A 25,371-nucleotide genomic window follows, 5' to 3' on the forward strand; every position below is an offset into this window, starting at 1 on the left:
GCTACCGATCTTGTAGAGTGGGCTTTCACCCTGGTGTGGAGCGGCTTTCCTGCTTTTGAATGGCAGAACTGAATCGCCAGGCCAATCCATCTTGCTAAAGTCTGTTTAGACACCGCGTGTCCCTTTTTTGTTCCGCCGAATGCTACAAATAATTGATCCGACTGGCGGATGGCCTGAGTTTTCTGTAGATAAAACTTTAAACATCATTTAATATCGAGAGAATGTAATGTTTTTTCCGCCACTGTTTGCGGATTTGGAAAAAAGGTTTTTAAGATGACTGGTTCATTTAAATGAAATGTTGAGGGAACTTTCGGAATGAATTTAGGATTTGTCCGCAGGATGACACCTGAGTTTGTAAACTGGAGGAACGGCTGTTTGATAGTGAACGCCTGAATGTCACTGACTCTTTTTGCCGAAGTAAGAGCTAACAGTAACGCTGTTTTCCATGCGAGGAATTTTAGGTCAGCTTTGTGGATCGGCTCAAAAGGAGCTTTCATGAGCTGCATCAACACAACATTCAATGACCATAGAGGCGGAGGTTTCCTAATTGGCGGGAAGACCCGAAAAAGGCCCTTCATAAATTGTTTGACAATTCTTGTGGGACACAAAGAGAGTCTGTCTGGTGATCTGCGGTATCTGGAAATTGCTGCCAGATGTACCCGTATGGAAGAATATGCAAGTCCTGATTTTGCCAGGAGCAGGAGATATGGAAGTATCTGTTCTGGAGTAGACGATAAAGGATGTATATTTTCCGCTGCACACCAAACACAAAACCGTTTCCATTTAAGTCTATAGGTTTTGTTGGTAGTGTCAGCTCTAGCTTTTGCTAAGATGTCTCTACACTCTGGGGAAATTTTGAGATTTAAGTATTCATTGTGTTCAGGAGCCAAGCCGACAAATGAAGAGACGACGGATGTGGGTGTGTGACTTGTCCCTGGTGTATCGTTAAAAGAGTCGGACTCTGTCTGAGTGGTAGATGTGGTCGTTCGGAGAGCATGAGGAGCTCCGTATACCATATTTGTCTGGGCCATCTGGGAGCTATGAGTAGAAGTCGACACCCCTCCGTCTTCATTTTTCTGATGACTCTCGGAATAAGCGGGATCGGAGGAAAAGAGTAGGCATAAACTCCGGACCATCTCATCGAAAACGCATTCCCCCACGAATCTTTTTGGGGAAGCCAACTTGCGTAGAACTGGCATTTCTTGTTCTCGAGAGTGGCAAATAGGTCTAAGTTTGGTTTGCCCCATAATAGAAACAGGCCATTGAGAGTTTTCTGGTCTAGCTCCCACTCGTGATAAGGAATTACTGTCCTGCTCAGGGTGTCTGCTAGAACATTGATCTGTCCTGGCACATGCTCCGCTTTTAGTGAAATATTGTGTTTGATGGCCCATGTCCAAATTTGTTGGGCTAGCTGCGAGAGTTGTAGGGATCTTGTGCCTCCTTGCTTGTTTAGATAAAACATGCTGGTCATGTTGTCCGTCCGGATTAAGACGCTTGAACATTGTATCTTTGGCAAGAAAGCTTTTAGAGCTAAGTGTATTGCTTTGAGTTCTAGATAATTGATGTGGAGCTGGCTCTCTTGCTGATTCCAGATTCCGCTGATTTGCAGGTCCTGGCAGTGTGCACCCCATCCTTCGAGAGAGGCATCCGTTGTTACTATGTAACTTGGTGTTTGAAGAAGAAAAGACAGCCCTTTTGAGAAATTGGTTGGAGTCGCCCACCACCTCATAGTGTTCTTCATTAGAGGCGTTATGCGAATCTTGTCTTCGAAGGAGCCGTGGACCTGTGTCCATTGTATGTCCAATTGTTCTTGCAGGGGTCGCATATGGAGCCTGCAATCTGGGACTAGCGGAATGCACGATGATATCATTCCGAGCAATGATTTGTAGATGCGGACTGAAACAAACTTTTTTCTGGATAGGTTGTCTGCCAAAGAGGTTAACTTTTGTTTCCTCTCGTGTGATGGGTACGCTTTGCTGCGTACTGTGTCCAAAATTGCTCCCAAGAAACTCAATTCTTGTTTGGGGTATATCTGAGATTTCTGGTAGTTGACTACAAACCCCAGGCTGTGTAACAATTGAAGGCAATAGGAAATATGATTTGTTACTTGGAATTTTGAGGGTGCCTTTATAAGCCAGTCGTCCAGGTAAGGGAAGACCTGGATACCTGACTGGCGAAGATGTGCTGCTACTGGAGCTAACATTTTTGTGAAGATTCTGGGGGCTGATTTGAGACCGAATGGTAGAACCCGGAATTGGAGGTGCATACTTCCTACCCTGAACCTTAAAAAATTGCGATGTTTGCGATATATGGGGATATGAAAATAAGCATCCTGGAGGTCTAGGGATGCCATCCAATCTCCCGTGTTTAAGAGACGCAGGACATCCTGCAACGTTACCATCCTGAACGATTGTTTCTTTAGAAACTTGTTTAGTGCTCTCAAGTCCAGGATGGGGCGCCAGTCTCCTGAGGGTTTCTTTAGAAGGAAAAAACGGGAGTAGAATCCTTTGTTCTTTTGAGATAAAGGGACTGGTTCTATTGCTCCTTTTGTTAGCATTATTCTTAGTTCCCTGAGAAGTTGGTTCAACCTCGGAGGCGGTGTACCCGATGGAGGGACACTCGGTGGTGTTTGCATGAATTCCAGAGTATGACCTCTGGTCACTACATCTAGTACCCATCTGTCCGATGTTATAGCCTTCCACTTGGGGAAATAAGAATTGATGCGACCTCCGACCTTCAATATTGATTAGGGAGGTGTTGAGATTATCCGCTGGTCATTGCTTTCTGCCTGTATCTCTTCCTCGGGCAGCTCCTCTTCCTCTAGCCGGATGTTTGTAAGCTGCGGCTGGTGGTAATCGATAATGCTGCTGTTGTTGATGGTGCTGATGTCCTGGTCCTGTGGAGGAAGATGGATATTGTGACCTGTATTGTTGGTATCCACCTCGAAAGGAGTAATTACCTCTACCCCTTGCTCCACGAAAAGGTAGTTTTTTATACTGCAGGGTACCTAGGGATTTTGCTGTATCGGTATCCGTCTTGATAGCCTGCAGCATGTCGTCGACATGTTTGCCAAACAAACTCTCTCCATCGAAGGGCATGTCGAGAACACGAGTCTGGACTTCTGGTCTGAATGAAGTAGCTTTAAGCCACCCTTGTCTGCGCAGGACTGCTGCTCCAGCTAATTGTCGAAAGCCAGTGAGGGAAATATCTATTGAACTGTCTATTATCTCTGCGGAGACCCTTTCTCCCTCCTGCAAGACCTTTTTAGCTTCCACCTTGAGATCTTCTGGCAGTGAATCTACAAAAGTGGACATGTCTGCCCACATCTGGCGATCGTACCTTCCCAGGATGGCGAGGGAATTGGCCGCCTTGACCGTTACTGCAGCAACCGAGGAGAATTTCTTACCGATATTGTCTAGTCTCCTTCCCTCTTTGTCTGGGGGAGACGCAATAGGCGTAGAGGGGTTTTTGGATCGTCGTTGAGCCGCCTGTGATATAACCGAGTCAGGTTTCGGCTGTGAGACTAAACAGGCCGGAGAATCATCTGGGGCCTTGTATTTTTTCTCTAGCCTTGGCATTTGTGAAGGCACTGTTGCCGGGTTTTTCATTGCCTTCAAACCCTCCTGCCATAAGAAATCCACAATCGGTATGGCTCTTACAGATCTCTTTGATGGCTCTTTAAAGTCATACAAAAAACACTCAGTTTCATGGGAAACAATTGCCAGGCCAAAACGTTTCGCCGCTCTCTCTATGATATTATGGAAACCTCCTATGTCTTCTGGAGGAGAATCCACTGGAGCTGCTGGAGGTGGAGATGGTGTGGGAACGAGATAATCGTCCCATTCACTAGCCGCTGAATCTGCTAGCTTGCCTTCTTCCCTTTCGTCGTCCGACGAGAGGTAAGCTTCCGGAGCTTGGCTAGTTACAGGTCTACTAGCCTGTGGCTTTTCGGAAACATTAGTAGTTTGAGCTTGCTGGTAACTTTGAGGTCTAGGTGGCGTGGACTGAGTTGACGGTGGGAACCTTTTATAGTAGTCCTTCAACATATGTTGTAAATCTGTCACTAATGTGCTAGGCATAGCTAGTGGCGATGGTTGGTTTGCCTGTGGATAAGATGTTGAAGCATAACTATGCTGGTAATGTTGATCCTCTTCTTCATCAAACTCTTGACATTTGACATTTAGTTGGGACGGGCTACTAGCTGCCCCAAACATTCCTTGATCCTCATCATCATCATCGTCTAAAAGATGTTGCGGTAGGTATGGCAGCACTTTACTTGGTGATGTATGCATCGGCAAAATGTCAGATGGCTTGTCCCCTATATTAATAAGGGAAAGGGGTAAGAATCTGGTGGAGTCCTCATGATGGTATGAGGAATGATCTGGTGAAATGTCCAAAGGTTTGTAAACTGTTAATGCTGTGGTGATCGTCGGTTCCATCGTCGACGGTTCCCTCGTCGACGATTCCCTCGTCGACGATTCCCTCGTCGACGGTACTGTCGTCGACGGTACTGTCGTCGACGGGTCTCTCGTCGACGCTTCCGTCCATGACTGCGTCTTTGTCAATGGGTCCTTAGTCGATGGTCCCTTCGTCGACGGGTATTTTACCGACGACGGTCGCTTCGCCGACGTATATTGCGTAGATGGGAGTGCCCTGGATGATTTGTGAACCCAGGAGGCCTCCGCTGTCGACGCTGTGGTTGCCGACGAAGCTCTTTTGAAGATTTTTGCAGTAATAATCGTCGTCGATGACAACGGCGACGACGTCATAATCATCGGTGAGGATGGTGTTGTGAACGTCGACGATACCGTGGTCGCTGTTACCGTCGACACTGTCGTCGACGGGGCGGTCTTCGACGGTTGTTTTTTCACCGAAAAGAGTTTTTCTGGCTCTTTTTGTGGTGACAGAGACAGGGATGGTTTCTTTGAGGTGCTTTTCCGGTGTAACGGCATAGTAGGTTCTGAATGAACCTTTTTTGGTCCATGTTTAACTGCCTCTTCAGTTAAGACTTGTTTTGTCTTTTTGTGCATTTTTCTTGGTGGTTCATCCGCACCTCTATCTCTCTCACCTGTTCTTTTCTGAGGGCGAGAAGTTTGTGGTGACTCTTCGCTGTCTGATGAAGGATGCTCTAAGGCTTTCTGTTTTTGCAGCCATAAGAGAAGTCTACCCTCTCGGTCTTTGAGGGTTTTTTGACTAAAGGTGCGACAGATTTTGCAGTCTCTCACCTTATGGTCTGGATGAAGGCAGTAAATACACTTCTTGTGGGGGTCATCAATATGTAGTCTCTTCTTCCCACAGTTGTCACAGTCTCTGAACAGACCCTTCTTTGCCTTTTCAGACATAGTAAAGTTGTAACTAGTTTCCTGAGAGAAAAAACAATCTTCAGTCAGAAAATAGGAAAAAAACTGAGCAGAGCTCAGGGAGACTCCCTTCACACGACGTGCGGTAGAAAATCTGAGGGAATTCAGCCTCTGTTGGGAGTGTTTGGGAGGGGCTGAATCCTGATTGGTTGATACTCAAGTTTGGGTCTTTTCACAAAACAAAGTGGATAGACTGTAAAATACCCTATGAGGCCTACTAGGGCCTACTGGTTTTACTTTTACTGACTTACTGCTTTTTATATATTTAAGTTTACCGTGAGGCTCCCACCTCGACGACGGGGATGATTCAAGCATGTGAATCTATGAAAGATCCAATACTGGAGAAACAAATATATTTTATTGGATAGAATCTTGTTTTCGATAAAGTGCTTCACAAAGACACAGCAGAACCATAGAACAATGTGTTGAGATAAAATTGAACAAAAGCAGCCAACATGTGGCTTGCGGCAACAGCCCACATTTTCAAGTCAAGGATTTCATGTTATAAAATACACAGGGGCTTATTTACAAGTCCCTGGCACTATCATAGCATCACATTTTTGTGATGCTGCAGAGGCGCAAGCAGTCCTCTACACTGCTCCACGTTTACAAACTGCCACAATGGGACCATTGCCCCAGTTTGTAAACTTGTGCGTCACTTCTACCTGCACCAGGTATAATGGTTGCAGGGTGGGCGTCCCACGTCCAAAGTCACGCACAACTGGCACAGTAAAATTTACTACATTTCACTGTGCCATTCCGCGCCTTCATAACATCACTTTGTTAACACCTGCTTAGAGCAGGCATTAATGTGACGCTGGGCTTTGTAAAATTGGACCCACCTTGCATTACTGGAGTAGCGTTAGATTACCTACTGACGGTACTCCAGCACTGCACCACTTTTGCACCAACAGATGTGCCGGAATTGCTGGCGCATCTGTAGAATCGTTCGTCATAGAGCGCTGTATCAGTGCTACCATGGCGTTGTTAAGGGGTCTGGGCTGGAGCAAGAAAACTGATGCATCGATGCGGTTGGGCCTATTTCTAGTAAATGAGCCCCGTAGTGTACTGCAGCATCAAAAAAAGATAAACAAAACAACACTAGCATCACTGTGAACATGTCTCCGTGATGTCGATTTTTCTGAAGACAATTGCATGAGGATGTCCATTAAATTTATATCTAAACTTACATGAACTGGAACAAGTTTTTAGTTTACAATAGACAATTAGAAAATGATCACATGGATGGCCAAGGTAAAGTTCCACCATGAGGATTGACAATCGATCAGTCTGTGTCTTCTCTTGGCCGTGTGATCAGAGCTGCCAGCATGAGACAATGTTTGTAGGATGCTTTCAAATGGGACTTTGACATTAGCCTGAAATACAGGAAGACAGATTGGGCTTTGCTGTTACAACTAACAATTCCAGTAGGAAAGCTAGATCAGGAAGTGATGGCCCATGTGAAGAGGACACAAATATATAATGGAATTCTCCACCATAATTGGATACAATTATATAATTCTTGCTATCAGCAAGTAATACAGCTTTTTTTATGACTGAAAAACAGGTGCATGAAATCAGCAAGTGTTAAGTTTGACAGGTGAATTTGCCAAAGAGCCACAATCCCAACTTTGTATATCCTCTGAATCAATAGTTTGAGTAAAATGATGTTTGATATAAAATCAGACATTCCAAAGGTAGAAGGCATGAAACTTTTAATGCTGCTCTTTGCTGATGATGCCGCATTGCTACAGAAAACATAGTTTGAAGTTATCTCTCAGATGACAAGTTTATCCATAAATGTGTAAAAAAGTAGGATGATTGCTCTCGGCTATGAGAAAAGGGTTTCCAAAACTACTTGAAATGCCTCATTAATAATGAGTCTTGGTATATAATTTTTAAGACCTTAAGTTTTCGGAAACATAAGACTGTTTTGTAAAAACTGCTTTGGTTTAGCCTAGACCAGTGAGATGATTGGATTTCTATTAGAAAATGGTCAGACATCCTTTTCAAGAACCATGAAGGATTTTGCAAGCTAGCACATGTGCAAAGGGCATTCAGGGTGCCAAAATATAAGTAGGAAGGTGACTCAGCATTTAGATGCTGCACTGAACAAATGGGTAACAATGGTTTGGGAATGTCATCTTAAATAAATGCATTGGTTGCCCATTAGACCTCTACCTACAACTATTAGGGGGGATTCTAACAGAATTATGTATATTGGCTTCGGATTTAGTGATAGAGATAAGATTACTAATCTAGTGAAGATGTTTATCCGGTAGTGATAGCTTTAAAATCCCTTGGGTAAAGTATTTTTTCCAGTTGAATTCATGTTTATTTTAAAGGAATCTTATGTGGATCATGAAAGTACCTCAATCTTAGGAAATTATTGTTATAAGAAATGAAAATCTGTAACACAATCTTAGAAGACTGTGGTCATTAAATCTACAAAAGAATACATTACATTGGTTACCTCAAACAAGGATTAATAAGAAATGTATAATGAGATAGTTATGAATCAATGAGACAGAGTATACAATAAAGCGAGGCTAAACCAACTTCCACTTCCTACTGCAGGAACTCCATGTAGGGCTTCAAGGAACAGACTCTAGAAATCAAAGTGTCAGTCCATGCAGTATATATTACATCTTTTATCTTCCACCTCTGATTTGCTGCAATAAGATATAGCATTTCATTAACATTAAGGAAACTGGAGCAAATAATGACAACAGATCCGTTTCTGCTTTATTGTCTTCACATGCCTATAAACAATTGCATAAAGTGACCTATTTATTAGCTCACCTTCCAAGAGTAAATAGATGTACGCAGGAATGGATATCATAAGATAAAAGGCATTCCTCTTTGCAGGGTGTATTTGTTTGCCCCTCCTTGTTTGCTTTGTGGCTGCCAGGGCCACAGAGAAGTGAAAAGAGTCTAGTCTCTTACCTAAATCCCTTCTCCTTAAGCAGTGATTTATCATATGGGACACTGTTCTTAATCTGATACACGTTGTTGCACCTATGCCACAGCAAACCTTGAGTGGGGAGATAAACCATGTAGGTTTGTACCCATTATTTATGTGGCTCGGGTAATAAAAGAATGAAAAAAGGATGCCTTCTGCCTTATGATCTGACACATAAGTGCACAATGCTAAACGTTCTTCAGCATTCATTTAAGTAGGTTGATTGGGGCTTGGCCTGTTTATATAACTTTTTGTTTATTAAACTTTCTGAAGTTGGCACTTCAGAAAGAGAAAATTGTGTGGTGTTGATTTGGCCCTAAGATGACGCATTTTTTAATGATGAGCTGTATAGATTCTGTTTTTTGTTTTTATGTTTAGCTAATATCATTCAAATAAAAAATAATAGAGTGCAACTGAAATAACTTAACCAAACGTGGACAAATACTGTGTTGAATAAGATCCGAATGGTGAGACAGAAGAAAACTGAGGTTTGTGCAGCGAACCAACATTTCTATTAAGGGTACGTTAACAAACCTCCACACATCTTATCCAAAATATGTTACTGCTTATAACCAGGACTTAAACCTATGAAACCATCTATGAATATGGACAATTGAAAGCAACCACATCAAACCATCTATGATCATGGACAACTGAAAGCAATCACATCAAACTGTCTATGATCATGGACAACTGGAAGCATCGTATGAAATGATCTATGAAAATGGACAACTGAAAGCAAATGGACAAATCGGAAGAAGATCCGGAGGACACTGAAAAGTAATTTACCTGTAAATCTGATTTATCATTATGGACTTTGATCATCACCACTTATGTGCATTATTGTGGAAGACTTTAAAGGAGAGATTTATGTTTAAAAAAAAAAGATTGACAGGGATGGTTTTCTGGATTTACATATTTTAAAGTAAATAGAATCTCTAAATGACTCAACAAGAGGAATATCCTCTCTCTTAGCAGTGAGAGACTGGACTAGCAAATGAGAAATTCAGGGATCATGTGCTAGATACAAAAGGCAACTACAATCCATGTTCCTCAACAGAGCAAGGTGTAAAGGGATTACATGGACATACCGGTATAGACAGGAGCATAGACCACAACCCAAACTTAAGTACATATTGAGATATGAGGGAGATTTAGGGGTCTCTGAGAAAACTTGGACAGCAAACTGGTAAAGGTCTGCTATAACCTCGATATATATACAGCTTAAGAAAATTGCTATATACTCACCTCTTGACAGGTGGTCTGTACCCCCCACATAATTAAAGGCAATGTTTGAGGATCTGATACTTGCTGGAAAGTGTATGCGGAGCGAGGTACATTGCTCTGTAAGCACTGGTCTTCTGTTCACATCCAGACATGTTTGTGGGAAATGTGGTCTATAACGAGAATGTCATTGCTGCTTCAACCAATAATACTCCTAATTGGGGACTAAGAAGAGATCAATCTATACCCGCTGACCATCCCGATAGGGAGTGAGGGGAGTCTAAAGTCACATTTCCTGTTGACAGACAGACTAGCCCTGGCTCATACGTGGAAACAACCAATAGATCCCTAACTAAATTATGGTGTGGAAAAGTATGTCCTATTTATGCGAGGGGAAACCGTATCAGCTAATATTTACATAAGGGTGTATGAGCTTGAAAGAGTATGGCTCTCAATTGTTATCTGTATGGAAAGAACTGAGGTGTTGGGGAGGTCCTGCTATAATGTTCAACATTGTATGTCATTTCTAAATACGTGCAATGTCTCCTCAAGTGATGGTGGTGCCAATGCTCCCACAACATAGTACAAGGAGGGCCTACTATATGATAACTTTATGCATCCCATATACACATACGTATGAAGAAAATGAACGTTTCTGCAACTCTACATATGAAGAAATGTGATACTTATCAGTTGAATCAAGTGTCAACTGATTTGTCCATGAACCACAACAGCTATCTAAGGCTTTCCAAATCTAAACAAAGTTGCTAAAAAACAGAAAGACAAAGAACATGGGTAAAGATTAAACAGTGCCAAATGAATCTCTTTCCAAGGCCCCTACTGAAGGAAGGGGGTAAATAACTAATTAAGGAAACATAGTGGAAAAGAGGACACTGCCCCTTTAATGCATTGAGGCTGATTCCCAGACCAGTGCAAGATCAGGGTATCTCACTTAACTGTTTAAGCTATCCATAAGGGCAGGTTTCAGGGCTTGATTTACACAAACATTTTTCTCTGGTATGTTTGGCTAACTCCTGGCGAATCGGCAGATATCTGCACCTACTCACACAACAAACATTTGTGACTCAAGCATTGGTTTTCTCCATGTTAAAGCTGCTGGTTCTTTTTAGGGAGCTAGCCAGGTGCTACTGAACTGAATTAAAGCACATTTGAAGGTGAACCAATGTCATCAGAAAATATGCGTTTCTTCTCCATCCTGGGATATTCATTAACATGCAGGACAGCAGAACAAGGTAACATGCAACAAATGTTGACAGAAAAACAAAGGTATAGGGAAGAAGGAAAGGAGAAAATCACATATTTTAAACATTGTGTGCTATTGCTGAAAACTCTAAAGAGAAACTGCTTCAAAAACTGCACCAGATTGTAAAAGTGAAAAATGTATTCTTACCTCTGCCACGGATCTAAACATCTACCAGCAAAAAAATAGTGTCCTAAAAAGAAACAGTATTCTTTTAATGCACATACCTATTTCTGTGGGTTATCACAGGCACTGTGGCTATTTGAGAAATGAGAACCACCTAGAGTACAACACAAGCATGACCTGAAGAAAAACCTACTTATTCATCATTAACGTACTTTCTGGTAGATATTCTATCTAGCTGGAGATTACTTACCTTTTGGATATTTTGTGATCAGGGCTTTTTTATATAAGGGTCTAATGTCATAATTTATTAGCTGGTGGCTACCAGCAAAAAAAAATGTACCTGTGATGTTCTGTAAACAGTTAAACGCCTACCTGAAAGTAGGCATTTTCTTTTGGGATCTATGCTCATTTGACCCACATTGAGTTTTTGCAAACACAGCAATTCTTCTAGGTGCAGATTTCCCACTTTTTGAATACTTACAAGGCATCAGAATGGATCTGGAAACTTTTTAATTGGGACATCTGTGTGCTTGTAGGTGGTGCCGTGTACCTCTGCATTGACACCGTTCGGCTCCAGAAATGACACGTGGAACCCACATGGACAGAACTCCAATGCGCTGAAATCAGCTGATTTTTTTCGTGGCTGTCCACTTCCCAGACGCAGAGGCCAAATAGCAAACTGGTGTGACTAGTCTCTAACAAAAAAAGCATTACCAAAGGTAAGTAACTTCTTCTTCTGAGACTTTGCACTGCTGGTTCCTCACTTTTTGAATAGATACCAAAGTAGTACCTATTTGGAGGTGGATCTGTGATTGGCCCAGACCAAAACGTCCTTCAGAACTGGGCAGGTAAAATGCCACTCTCAGCATAATCTGGCTTCCCAAATGGCAGTGCCTTGTGAATTAATTTAGGGATGCCCACATAGCTGCCTGACAGATGTCAAGAATGATTCTGCCAGAAGGTAACAAAAAATATTTTTAACAAAAATGTATTTGGCAAGGGGTCCGAGAATGCCACTTAACAGCTGCTTAACTTGGGATAGGGTGACAGCTTGAGAGGACACATGTCTGAAATAGGATGAAGTCCCCTATCTTACCTGGGCACCAGAAAGCAGAGGGAATAGCAACCACAACCTACTTCGGGTGCATGCATGCTCTTGATAGCCCCCTTGGGCAAGATGGTCTGTACTTCCTGCTGCAAAAAGGACATGTGGTCCCCCTCAGTCATTGCTGGGTGGGTGGAAGGAGCAATGGAGAGGAGAGGAAGGGTAATCCCCCTTTTGAACTATCTGCAGGATCCACTTGACTCATGTATTGGCTTGCCGTCCTGTAATAATCATTGAATCCTGTCTCACATTGGGTGGCTGTGCTCCACTAAATGCACGCTAAATGACTTTTGTTAGAGCAGCAGCACATGGGGCAGTAGATTGGGTGGCCTATTGACCTTGGCAGTGGAGACGGTGTGAACCACTGCCTTGACTACAAAACTGCTGGGAATAGTGCTGAGGATTGACAGGCTGGCAGCATGGGACTGGTCCACCAAGGCTGCAAAAGGAACAGTAGGGTTAGTGCAGCTGGAGAGGTGAGGAGAATAATCCCAGAGAGCATGCAGTGGCACTGCTCTCTTTGAATCGATCTGAAGTGAAATCAGCCTCTCCCCAAACAGGTGAGTCCCGTCAAAGGGCATGTCCATAAAGGAGGACTGGGCATCAGATGAGATTGCAGCAACGCACTGCAGAAAACAGCAATACTGTTGCCACTAGCCCACCTTATGGAACTGGTGGTGTCCAAGCCAAATACGAATTGTGAACTTGGCCACATCGCGACTATCCTGAATTGCCTGGGTAAGGACAGACAGGAGACCTTCAGGAACACCAGACAGGACATGGGCCACTGAGTCCCAAACGGTGTGGGAATTCCGTCCCAGGAGACAGAAAGCCACACTTGTGGGGAAAGAAAACACTCTTCTCAAACATCCTCAACAGTTTGGACTCCTTATGGGGGAAAGTAGTCAAAAAAGTAATGCGGTTAGATCTGCTGGTGCTTGCCTGCACCACCAAGCTTTTGGGGGAGAGCTGCTGAGACGGGAACACAGGATCACCTGGGTTGCAGTGATGGCATCTGGCAATTTGTTGACTGGGGGCAAGAGCAAGGTTTGGCCCAGTTCCTCAACAAGGCATCAGTTAGTGCCCCATTGGGTGGCAGAGGGGGCTCAGAGGATGTGTATCCCAGCTGTGGAACTTCAGGCAATGCATTTGTTACCTCCAAAGTCGGGAGGTCAAGGACGTTGGCAACCTAAGCATTACCATGGCATAGGAAGCAGATTTTGTGATGGGTGGTCTACGGGGTGGGAGAAGACCCATTTCAGGGGAGGTTTTGATACCACTGGCCCCCTGTAGTCATCATAACAATTGGCCCTGAGACAGGGCTTAGCGAACATATCACCAGCGTCATAACCGGTGTCTGAGTCCTTGCTGAAAAAGAGTGTATAATTAGTTTTCTCTCTTGTGGGGTAGAAGATCAAGTGGGGGTAGCAGCTTCACAACAGTGATTAGGTGTGGCCTCGGCTGAGGTCAAACCAGCACCAACTCTGAGTTGGAGAGTGCTATAGGTACCAACTCATCTGGTGTCAATGGATTTGGCACAGGTGTCGATGTCCCAGTAACCAGCGTGACAGGTTTGGAGGGACCAACTTGTACCAAGGGCAAACCAGCTAGCAGTAACCCCGATGTAAGGTCTCTCGGCTCCTTGAGGCCAGAATGCACACCAGAGGGAGTTAGCAAGGATCAGAAGAGTCAAAGCATGGCCTTGCAGAACTCTTTGATCTGTTTTGGAGTGTTCCACATGCACTGAAACTTAGTTTGTGTTGGGACGAGTTGTGGGATCACATCTGAAGTTGACTGACTCCTGGAGGAAGATCAGGAGCCATGGTGCCACACCCATGTCTTCTCAGCTGAGCGGTGCGAAGGGGCCACGTGTGTTTTATTTGACTTACCTGCTGATGGATTTAGATACCTGAAGAAGATCAGCCTCTGGGACGCTCATTTGACTGTTGGAGCAAGAATGAACCCGGGACCAAACATTCCACTTGTACAGGTCTCATTGCAGATTTCCCTTGTGTTTGGAGATGTGGAGTTTCATCTTGCCGTGCATTGTCTTCAGGTTCATCCATACACAGCCTCTGCAAGCCTTAGAGTCATGACTCATCCCCAGAGCTAGATAGCTGAAGGGGATCTGTCATAGACATTTGTTTACGACAGGGCTTAAAATACGTTGTTTTTTGGGGCAATGTTCCCTTGCACCATGTAAGCTGTTTACAATGTTTTTTAAACAATGTGTCTCTGAAAGATGCAATAGAGCTTTAGATTAATTTGCTGGTGGTGAGGAAATAAAGGAACTGACAACTGGGCAGAGGGGTGGTGCCTTTACATCCGTGGAGTGGAATGGCATAAGTGCAGAGCCACATGATGCAACCTACTGGTGCATCAAGGTAAACGTTTCCAGATCTAGTCTGGTGTCTTGGAATATTCAAAAGACAAGGAATCTGCGACTAGAAGTCTCTATCAGAATGAGAGTCCGGAAGAAGACTATTGTTGAGTTTAGGGGATTGAAGTACTCTCCATCAATAATCTTGAGTATGTGCAGAATTGAATCTGGCAGAGGCACAGGTACCGAACAAATGCCCAGTGCCAGCCCCAATCCTGATGAGCAAAGTGCCGAAGTTGGCATGCTCAGGCCAGAAAAGGACATCAGAGGCTAAGATTAAGGATGGAAGCCATGCAGACCCAGGCCAAGTCTTTCTGGGTCTGAAAGGTGCTAGTTGGCCTAAAAGAGGCAGTTTTGCATATAACATGTGCAAGCAATGTGCAGGAGCTGCTTCTGACCAAAAATGGCCAAAATAGCATGTTGAAAAGCCATAAAGCTTCTGGAGAAAGTGGATTCAATATTAAAGACACACAGAATGAACAAGCAAGCCTCATACTCTGGGACATAGAATATATAAAGATTGGTAAGGGATGCTGTCAAATGTTTTCACTTTTAAGAAGCATTTGTGTGTCATCTGAGTAGTTATAGCATGTGACATGAAATTCAATCATCACTGCTGGTAATTACTAAATGTATATGATGAAAATCATGAGTGGGATGATAGAGCCCTGAAGGACCCCTGCTTTTGTGAAGTATGGTAAGTATAATAAAAAGTGGAGTATGGCTGACATTTGCTCTACTTTTAAGGTAGGATGTGATCCAGATGAGAGTAGTCCCCTTTTATGTCAGTTTCATAGGACCTTTGGATTAAAGAGCCATGATGAACTGTGTCGAAGGCAGCTGCAAGGTCCAAGAGAAGTGTGCAGTGACCCCGTTCTTGTCTGCTGTGTTTTGAAAGCCATTCAAGATAGTGATGCAGGGAGATTCTGTGCCTCTTCTTGGATGGAATGCTGTTTGGAAGTCAGAGATTATCTTCAATGAATTGCAACATCTGGGAAAATGCTTCTTTTTCTATTAGTTTTCCCAGGAATGGTCCATTTGTAATTGCATGTAATCACATTAGCACAGTTTAGGGGAAAACTATGAGAAATATGTAAACAGTTACGGGTTGAAGAAAACAGCTGTGTTAAAGGTGTAAATTGCATTGAAACCATGAGATAAATTTAAGCAGTCTTGGGTAGAAGAAAAGAACAGTTTTAGAGTTACAAAAACACAACAAAATGTTTGTGTTCTTATCAACTTCCTTCGTCTTTGCTCACTGAACTGTTTAGGGCTCAGAGAAACTGGGGCTACAAAACAGAGGTGGTTGATTTGGCGGTTCCCTTCACAAACGTAAGGACATGTGCAAGTATGTGTGGAGAGATCATGTGTGTTCCCCTGAAAGTTCAACTTCCAGCATCTGGATAAATAAACAAAATGAACAGAGCTGAGTGGAGGGCAAGCACTTTCCTTGTGGATGCACACATCTGCTTAATCAAAACATGTACTCCTGACTCCCAACATGTAGGCGAAGCCAAAGCCCCTCTCATGGCGGTTTTCATATAATTGTCTGGTGATAGCGGCGCTCTCAAGTCAGATCATAAATAGACAGACAAATGTCATTGTTTTCCCTGTGCATCAGTTGGATGGTGAATTGGAGGAGCTCACCTCTCTAGTAGAGCTCCTGCAACTTAGAGAGGTTGTGTTTACTGCTGTTATGGCAACCAGTTGCTACTGGCTTTCATGCATGGGCTTTGTCCGTCAGTTAAACCAATTTCCAACAGCTATGTGACCTTCAGATAGCCAGCATTAGATCTGAGATCCTGCATCATAATGGTGATATCCGGGAGACCTGCACCACCTTCTAAGGCTGACACTGGGCAGCTATCTTATTGCCTTGACCTGTATATTTATTTCCTTTACACTTAAAGTAATTAGGAAAAGTAGTGAAAGGAGCTATTTTTCTCTTTTCAAAATATAAACCTTTTGAAAATTATTTGAGAACTGTCTAAACTGTGTCTATATAATTATTATAGCAACAGAAGGGATAACATTCAAGTTACAAAAGAATACAAAGGATTTTACATGGAATATGCTTCACCTACCAACTCCGGAACAGCAGAAGTTAAACAAATGCAGTATCGCGTCTCGGCCTTTTGTCTAAGATCATGAGTAGTATCAGTCTTCATCAATTTATGTACACAAATGGCTGTTAATTTCCTGGGTGGATGATTGTGAACCTACTCATCCAGTCCTCAGAGTAGGTCTTCCTCTCCTCACAGTGCATGCCATTGCAATAAAAGCATTGTAATTACAAAGCCTGCCAATATGGAAGCCAAAGAGGATGAGGTACTTCCTTCCAAACTGCTCCCATTCCAAGATGGTGCTTTCATTTGAATTTTTCCCAATTGACGAATGTGAAGGATGTCATTCCAACAGGAAATTCATGTGAGGTGACATTATAGAGGGTATTAAAAGCCTGATAAAGAATTGGACCATAGCTAGCAATGCTGTGGTGTATTATTATATTGCAATTGTCATCTCCTTTCCTCTGTTTTTGTCTCTTTTTCCCCTTTCTCTGATGGTGTTTGTGTTTTCTTTCCTTTAAATCCCCATCTCCTCTGTGGGACTTTGTCCATGCTCTACAATATTTAATCTACTTATTCAGGCTGTCATATCATTGTGAAGCTTCTGATTTTTCACTAATTTGTTGTGTGTCTGCTCTAGAGGTACTACCTGGATATGTAGATATAGATGTATATTTGCAAATTCAAGGAAAAAAAATAATAAAACAAGCACACTCTCCTTTGCTTGTTTTTAATTAAGCCCTTGGGTGCGCCAGGTCCCGGGGCATGCTGTGCTTTTTAAACAAACTGAGGGGCCCACCACCTACCAGGAGCTTGAAGTAAATAGTATGCGAAGGGCTTCGCAGGCTCCGCAACCTAGGGACACCACTTTCCTGGGAAAGAAATGGTTAATTGTAAAAGGGGGTTCTGGGGACTGCCTGTACCCTGGGGAGCGCCAGCTCCTCTTGGTTTAAAGATAACAGTATGCGGGTGGATGCGCAGCACCCACTACCCCGCGGACCACCCCCTTCCTGGGCCAAAATAGTATAACTATAAAAGGGGGGTACTGCGAGGCCTAGGGGAACCACCACCCCTCGAGGGCTACTAAATTAAATGATGAAGGAGGTCTGCGTGGAACCCACGGCCTGGGGATCACCACCTCCACAGGGCTAAAGTGAAACATTGGAGGGACGCTGCGCAGACCCCCTCCTGGAGCCAGTAATGGCCCTGGGGAGCGCCACCCCCCTGGGCCGGATCCTGCTATGTCCCGGGTTGCCGCTCTCCCCCGGGACATGGCTGTTTGCTTAGACTCGGTGGGAGCTTTGACAGCTCCTGCCAAGCCAGAGTAAACACTCTGCTTCCAGTAGGCGAGAGCTGTCAAAGTGCTCTTGCTCGCTGGCAGCGGATTTCCATACCTTTTTCTGTCCAGAGATGAAGGCAGGGAAAGAAATGAAACAATTGCTCTTGAACACAGGAATCTGCATGTTTAGCAACTTCTTCTGTGCAAGAGCAAATCCTTCAGAAGCATGGGCATTCAGGGTTCCCCTGCAGTCCCTTTGCACCCAGGACAGATGGCCGGGCCCCGGGGGATGGGGCACCAGGGGTCAAGATGAGTCAAGCTAGGGAGGCCATGTGGCCCTCCTCATTAAACTGTAGTGGGCCCACATGGCCCCCCTCCTGGACGCTGGACATTTACCCAGCGAGGTAGCTCCTACTAACTAACCAGTAGAAAGTGCTCCAATTAGGTAGACACTTTTAGCAAAACTGTGGAGTCTTGTTGGATAAATGAGCAGGAGAGCTTCAGTTCTGACCATGAGGCTCATTTCACAGAAATTAAATCCCAACAGGAAGCACTTACAAGTATAAACGTACCAGGTCACCCAGTTGAAGCTCCACTTCTGGAAAGGACAAATGATCCTAACTCCTGGGCCTGGCAATAAACCGTGTTTACTCGGTGATTCCATATTGAAAAATGGTCTGAAATCCTTTGTGGAGGTGAATGCATCTTCTGTCTATTGGAAAGCAATCTGTATGTGACTATGACGAGTAAGTTCTTTCTTGTCCTCTCCTAGTGAGAGCAGGGTTCATGGTTCTCCCTTTAAATCACCTGAAAGCTACACCCACTTGGCGCCACCCTGTCCACCTTAGTAGTATGCAAAGTCTTCCTGCTTTTTGCCAGGATGATGGACAGCTTATCAAAGGCCCCCCCGGTGTATTTTAGTGGCACATTCTTGATGCAGAGGAATATAAGGATATCCCCACCAACCAAAGAAGCACTTAAGTCAAACAGCTAAGAGGAAGGCACATGCTTTAGTAGAGATTTACGTCTTTGTAGTCTTATTGGCCTCTCTATAGGAGGATTCATGTTATCACATAATTCTGGAGAAAAATGTGCAACAAACAATCACATTGCCAAACGCACACAAGGTCGCTGAAGACATTTCCTCGTGGTCCATTACACAGCTGTAGTGTAGAATACACACTGGACATGTATGCAACAAGGAAGAACATACCAACTAACCAGTAGAAAGTACTTCAGTTGGGTAGACATTTTGTGAAAAACTGCGGACTGTTGTTGGATAAATTAGCAAGTGCCGTTCCTTTGTGGCTGAGTCACTACTGCAGCTACTGACACACCCACACTGACACTCAGACACCCACTCACAGACACACTCAGACAGTCACACAGACACACTCAGACAGTCACACAGACACACATGCATCCACTCACAGACCTATTCAGAGACTCATGTACTCAAACTCAGACCCACTCAGACACTCATGCACCTATTCATAGACTCAGTTAGACATGCATGCACCCACTCACAGACCCACTCAGATATTCAGGCACCCACTCACAGACTCTGTTAGACATTCATGCACCCACTCACAGAACCACTCAGGCTCATGCACCACTCATAGACCCACTCAGAGACTCATGCACTCACTCAACATTCCTACTCCGAAACTCATGTACTCACTCACAGACGCACTCACAGACGTATGTACCCACGCACAGACCTACTCATTCACACACTCACTCACAGACCCACTTAGACATTCACGCACTCATTCACAGACTGTATGTCTGGAACCGCACCTGCCAATTTTTCCAACAAGAGTCCACAGTTTTTCACTGATGCACCCACTCACAGACCTACTCAGACCCTCACACACCCACTGAAAGGACCACTCAGCTACTCTCACATCCACTCACACACCTACTGTGACACTTATGCACTCACTCAAACACTCACTGTCAGAGGTTAGTGGTTACACTTAGGAAATAAATTTTTTTTAAAAACCTTAGAAATGACAGTTAAAAAACAAAGGTGACAGGGACATTATAGTTAGGACACAAAATTAAGAAAAAAACTTCGAAATTCACTGATAAATCCAACGGTTACAGGGGCGTTATAGTTAGGCTCACATTTCACTCGTACAAAACCAGTGAAATTCAGCAGTTATATTTACCTCAGCTAACTATAACTTACACCCCTAAAATGCACTGCTTATGACCTCACATATTACACCATTCTGCAATTAAGTATCTTTGTTTTGGTCATTGACCTATTCATTGTCAAATGAACATTGTTCAGCTTTATGACACATTCTTTGACCCAATGTATGAGCTAGACCAATACTTAACATCAAATAATACCAATTTAAACAGTCTTAACTAAATCAATAATTATCAAATGTAAACTTGCATTAAAATATTTAAGAACAAGTTAATTAAAAAAATATCTAAAACTACTTAAATTGTTTTCTCTACAACTTCTAATGAAACAAAACCTACCTCCACCAGGGTGTGGGATAGTGAGGGATCACATATCTGCAGTGCAAAATAAAAGGTGTTAAAAGTCAGAATTTGTAATTTGCTAATCTCCCTCCCAGCCTGCTAGCAGAAGAAATTTGAGAATTAAACTACTGAATACTCTTGAAATGTGCTATTTCTAACAGAAGTGCCATTATACAGTACTGGAACTGGAACTGACTTCTGGGTAGCAGTCCAGTGGTATTACTGAATCTCTTGAATTGGTCTTCACCATCAGCCACTTAGAGTGCGGGCATAAAAAAGAAATGACGAAGAGAAGCTCTTGAGGCCTCAAACAAGTACACAGGTGAGACATACAGGGGTTTAATGGCATCTCTTAATGTCAAGCAATACAGCACTACAAACCGTAACTCTGAAGCAGGGCTACCTGGCTTTGGATAGTAAACCAACCATAAAGCAACCAACTTTAATGAAGCTATGAGGATGGCCGACAAAGAGGCACAGGATAGGTAGCCCCACCAATATCTCAACAAACCTTTAAATCATCAAGCTATGATTGCAGTGTGTCCCACAATCTGTTTCATTGCACACAGGCCAAGCAAACCCTTAACATGAAGATTGTCTGCTACAAAATCATAGGTCATTACATGCCAGCTATAATCATGGCCATTCAACACACTCCATAAAGCATGCTGTCTGCCATGCTTAAAACAGAAGCAAACAAAAGAGCTATGAAGACAACATGGCAAACGGCACAAGATATGGGATGTTTTGTGTGTATCCATAACCATAACTGCTACATTTTAGTGATGCAGCGCTTTCGGAGTTTATGCTTTGAAACAAATCTTTTTAGTAATATTACATGGTGGTCAAAAGAAATAAAAACGCCAAAGTGTTTGAATGTATCCTGGGTCTTGATTGTGGCTGGCAAGTATTTTTTTGTGTCCATACCTACACTCTTCGCATCACACCTTAAAGATGGCATTTTGGGAGTTGAAGTTCTTTCTAAAGACTGTACCTGTACCTCGTGGTGCGGTTTACAAAGTGTCTTTCTTATCATATATCCTGTTATTATGTTCTGTCATTATATCCTGTTATTATATCTGATTTTGCATCTCATCTTCACATAAATAATTGCCATCCTTTATAAATTATTGGCAAAAGTTGTATAGCACCCTTTTTTGTGGATATGCGGTTTACGCATATCCTAATTGATCTATATTTCATTTGTGATCTCTTGTGATATCAATTCCATTCTGTCATGTTGACCAAATTCTGGTCTTGGCAGATGTGTATATATTTTCACGTTGACAATCTCAGTGTCCTTTAAAAACACACTTTCCTGAGCCAATTATAGATTGGGATATTTTCAGCTATTTCTCTAGCACAGTGTGAGCTGTTGATATCATGCAATTCCCTTTCTTGTCTCTTATTCGAAGAGATTCTGCAATTTTCTGAACTTTTCTCTAGTCACGTTTTTTCTTATTTGTTTTATGCATTCTGGACTTTATGGTATCATAGTTGTTATATTGTTATCATACTCTGCTTATTTTTTTTTTATTCCAATATATTTTCAACATTAACATGTACCAGGTAAACACTACTGGTTGGGTTCAATCTATCCGTGTAGACTCCAATATTTTTTCCATGAGCAGTGTTCTGGTTTACATATTTTAATCATGTATGAGTATCAAGAATATTTTTTGTATTGTTGTAGTGTTCATAGTTTATAAGTGCTTATACAGTCCTTCATTATTGTAAAGTCCATTTGTAATTCTTGTTCACAAACTATTTTCCGTAGTTGTCATGTCACACCACTTTCTTTTCTCATTTTTCAAAATTAGATCAATGACACATTATGTCATAGATTGCCATCATTTTGTGGTGTTTCATATAATGCTCTATAATATCTAGCAGTAGTGTAGTGAATCCTAGTTTGTTTTAGTGGAATAATACGAGTTAGCTTAGCCTTTTGGCTTGCAGACTCGTGCCCCCGTCACCTAGTGACTTTTAACCTACTTAGCTTGCTCTGCCTTAGACCATTTAGTTAGTCAATTCTTCTAAGATGGCTGCCTTTTTTATAGTTAGGCCATTTTGTTTAGATTTATGTTATCAGTGTCACCGGGCTAAGGCATCAACTCATGCGACAAAGACAAACAAACTGTAGGTGCTCACATTAGAAATTACCTTCCCAAGCATGCTGTTTTATCTATTGTTTTGGAACAACCTACGTCAGGGGTCCAAGTAGATCTGTATAAATACATCACACTTTAGACAGGTAATCAGAGGGATTCTGACCAGATACCATCGCTGCCATCGATGCTGCACGTCACCTTGACACTAACCCGGACTTTCGTGTTCCTTCGGAGTCTGAGCACGAGACCTCATTCCAAGGTAATAAGGGTTGGGGGCTCCTTCCAGGGACATGGCATTGGCAGATTAGGTTTAATATACCCAGCTCTCTTCTAGGAAGAAGGTGAGGCCTCTTATGGTAGGGTATTAGGACATATTACACACTCAATGTCTCTTTATGCCATTGCAACATGGTGGGGGTCTTTATAATCATGATCCTTGTCTTTACAATTCTGTTTCTTGCACTGTTTATTATCCTAATCATTGCAGCCCATGCGATTTACAGCAGATTGCAGATTGTATTAAATAAAAACTATTGAACCATTACTGCATCTTTGTAATTGCCTGTGTTTGGTTGAGACGTGATATATCTGAGAGAAAGGGGTAATCTTGGTTTAACCACAACATTCCCTGAGAGGTCATACTTCTGAATCCATGGGTAAAGGTTGCCACTAATCACCTTTAACTGTTTGGGTTTTTGATGAGGTACTGCTAGTTAGCCGGAAGGGTTGGGACTACATTTTGGACTTGTAGGATAGGCATAGTCACCTACAAATTTAAGTACTATCATCCTCAAACCAGCAGTCTTTCCCAGAGCAAGAGTCCAAACTACAACATGGCGCCACCAACAATGGTGTTTAGGCACTAATTTACGGTTACCCCGACTATCACTGTCTCACAGACATCAGGTACCCTAAGTACCATTTTACGGAGACGTCTGTGGTCTTTGGGACAATCCTCTTCAGCTGAATAGGGAACACCTAATTAGGCTGTAAGTTGTTCGAGCTCGAACTCATAAAGAGGAACATACTCCCCACTTGGTGTTCCATCACTTCACCCATTTTTCTTTTTCAACTATAGACATAGACATTCCTGAGAATGCTAGACAAGCATTAACATTACATCTAGTATCACACAGCTTAAAAGAAGAGGAGGGGATGTCACTTTTATAGTAGAAGCTAATAAGGCTTACCAAACAGAAATATTCTACTGCTGGGCAACCTTTCCTCAGGAAAACCGCAGGTCAGTCACATTTCACACCTATCGAATTGCTAATGTACCTCAATGGTACGAGGCATACCAGTACCATGAAATACCACTCACCTATCAAGAGCATCAGAACTGATTTGAAGGCACCCTACCACATGCAATACAATGCGTGAGATTAGGTCCTTTAGGGAATGACAGACCTACGTGGCCTATGTTTGCCACATATACACCTCACCCGGGTATACAAAATTTGCAAGCAGCAGATCTGCGAAACTAATATAATGAGATTGTAACACTATAAAAGGCTTGTTCAGTTCGTAATGCGGACTTTGAACACCTCACCAGTGTATCCAGCACCACCAGCATCTGCTGGATACCAATTGGCTACTGGGATTAATCCACAAACAGTGCATACTATTATGCGTAAAGTACCCACAGAGCGGAAGAAAATACCTTATTTGATAGCCCAGAAAACAAATCAGCTGGAAGCTGTGTTTCCTCATACGGGACCACAGGAGAAACGTAGAATTCTAACAATGTGCTTGCCCTTTGGGATGGTTCCCTCGGTGGATGACTGTGCCACATGGGGTACAGTCTTCGCTGCAATATATACTACCACACATGGTACCCCGACACTTGCCAATTTACCGGAGGTGTTAAAACAAATACAGAATGAGCACGGGCAGCACCTGCCATAGATTTGGGGATGAAATTAATGTGTAATTTTGACGCAGTATCCTCGATAATACTCAGTAACACAAAAGAGAAAGCTGTAGCACTGGCTATACGCCAGCTCCTCTGAGAAACTCCACATTTGGATCAAGAGAGACAGCTACCGAAAATTATTTTCGATACCTATACTAGTATAGGAACGGACAGTCTGGGAGGCAAGCCGAAGAAATTGTAAGTACAGAGTACCAACCTTAAAGGAAGGTACGAAACAGACACAGGAGGGTTCGAAAAAGCGCTGGGAAAAGCCAAAACAATTTAAGAACAGACAGAAGTAGAGAGCAGAATTTCTGCATTCGGAGAACTCCGAAAGGAGATATACTATCAGAAATAGGGAGAATATTAGAACTCCTGATAGATATACTGATTCACGTCCCGCTTGTTCCTTTCAGGATGCTGTGGATAGGCGTAGCAAGAGAGGGGGCTGTCCTGACCGAGGTCCAGAATACGTGAAACAAAAGAAAGACTCACCACAGTTTACAGTCAAAAAAGAAGAGAAGACTTCGCAACAAAAGCCACAGTTTAATAAGAAAAAAGAGGCAGCACTGTCAGTCAAAAATGCCAATAAACTTGAGAACATTTCTGAAGAACAAGACGTGGGCGTTGACACGGCTAGACAGCGATATGTCGCCAGAGTCTGAAAGATCATCTGGATGCAACAGCAACAAGTGATTTTGTTGCAGCTGAAGCAGCGGACGGGTGCGTACTCCCACCGGATAGACTTTGGCCCTCATTACAACCCTGGCAGTCGGTGGTAAAGCGGCGGTAAGACCGCCAACAGGCCGGTGAAAACAAAATGGAATCACGACCATGGAGGAAACCGCCAACAGAGACAGACACTTTAACACTCAGACCGCCACAGCAGTACAAACAAACAGCATGGCGGTCACCGGCATGGCGGAAGACAATGTACCACCACACCATTATGAGAGGCCAATCCACCACCTTTTCCGGGGAAGATTCAACGCAAACAAGAACACAGCGGAAACTGGACTTGGAAGGGAAAACGCTCACCTCTACACACCCCATGAGGAACCAGAACGCCATGGAGCCGGAACT

This window comes from Pleurodeles waltl, chromosome 8 (genome assembly GCF_031143425.1).
Source record: "Pleurodeles waltl isolate 20211129_DDA chromosome 8, aPleWal1.hap1.20221129, whole genome shotgun sequence".
NCBI lineage: Eukaryota > Metazoa > Chordata > Amphibia > Caudata > Salamandridae > Pleurodeles > Pleurodeles waltl.